Source organism: Pan troglodytes, chromosome 5, assembly GCF_028858775.2.
Source record: "Pan troglodytes isolate AG18354 chromosome 5, NHGRI_mPanTro3-v2.0_pri, whole genome shotgun sequence".
NCBI lineage: Eukaryota > Metazoa > Chordata > Mammalia > Primates > Hominidae > Pan > Pan troglodytes.
The window spans coordinates 138,472,309-138,473,562 of NC_072403.2; the positions used below are offsets into that span (position 1 = coordinate 138,472,309).

At 31.2% G+C, this 1,254-nt stretch overlaps 1 non-coding gene across 1 annotated transcript; it reads right to left on the reverse strand.

The window, feature by feature from the left end:
• Window positions 1–201: 201 nt before the first annotated feature.
• On the reverse strand, window positions 202–308 carry LOC112209582 (U6 spliceosomal RNA). Its single transcript, XR_002944418.1, has one exon. It is a non-coding gene; the product is annotated as a U6 spliceosomal RNA (small nuclear RNA).
• Between the last annotated feature and the right edge of the window lie 946 nt (window positions 309–1,254).

The window sequence follows — 1,254 nt, forward strand, 5'->3', positions numbered from 1 at the left end:
TATTTTCCATGTTAAGAACTCCTTTGAGCATTTCTTGTAAGTTTGGTCTAGTGATGATGAATTATTTCAGCGTTTGCTTGTCTGGGAAATACTTCATTTCTCTTTCATTTATAAAGCTTATTCTGGCAGGATACAAAATTCTGGGTTGACAGTTTTTTTTTTCTTTCAGCACTTTGGAAATAGAATCCCAATCTTTTCTGGAAAAATATAGAATGCTTCATGAATTTGTGTGTCATCTTTGTGTAGGGGCCATGGTAATCTTTTCTGTATCATCACAATTTTAGTATATTTGCTGCTGAAGTGAGTAGTACTTTGAATTTAATAAAGACAAATCCTGGGCAAAGACCCTTGGCCAGGTAACCCTAAAGAAGCTTCAAGGATGATAAGCTCAACATACCAGGTCAATTCTATGAGACTGAAAATGTTGTTTCATCTAACTTCTACAAATTTTTCAAAATAAGAATGGAACATTGTGAGGTTTTTAAGAATTACTTAGTTCATATTATTTTATATTAAATAATGCATTGAACATTAAATATTTTATCCTTTCTAAGTTAGTATCATTTCCTTCATAAAGCTTCAAAAATACATTTAAGTTAAAGAGATTTTTGTTCTTCAAATTACATAGGGGTATTATGTCTCTTCCAATTTTACACAAGTAGATTTTGATAAAGTGACATTGTATTATTGTAGCAATAATAAAAGTAAAAAACAATAACATGAAGTTTTAGAAAAGCACCAGTGCAAATATATGTGAACTATTATTGAAAAAGCAATAGGAAAAGGTCAATAACTGAGGAATCAATTTCATGTGGAATAATGTGAAATGCAAAAGGAATCAAGACTTGGATGCGATTTCACTGATTTTTATCATAAGGGCTTCTGTTATTAGATGTTTTAAGAGAAAGAGTCAAGCTTATCCAATAATCCGTTATGTAAACTTAAATTTAAAAGAACACACTTTCGGAGATATAATTAAATATTACCACTTAACTAACATAACCACTTTATTGAATTTCCAAACTTGAGGTGCAAGCATGAAGCATTATTCTTTCCCCTGTAATCTTTACCTTTGACCATGGCATGGAGACTCTTCATTTTCCATCTTTCAATTACACCTTGAGAGGATCCCATAGCTTTATCGTCATTTAAAGGCATGAAACAATCTAATACAATTCTGGTTTATCCAGCTTAAAGTTTCAAACTCATATCCCTTTTTTCCTAAATTCAAACCTGACTTTGGCCCAAAAGCCA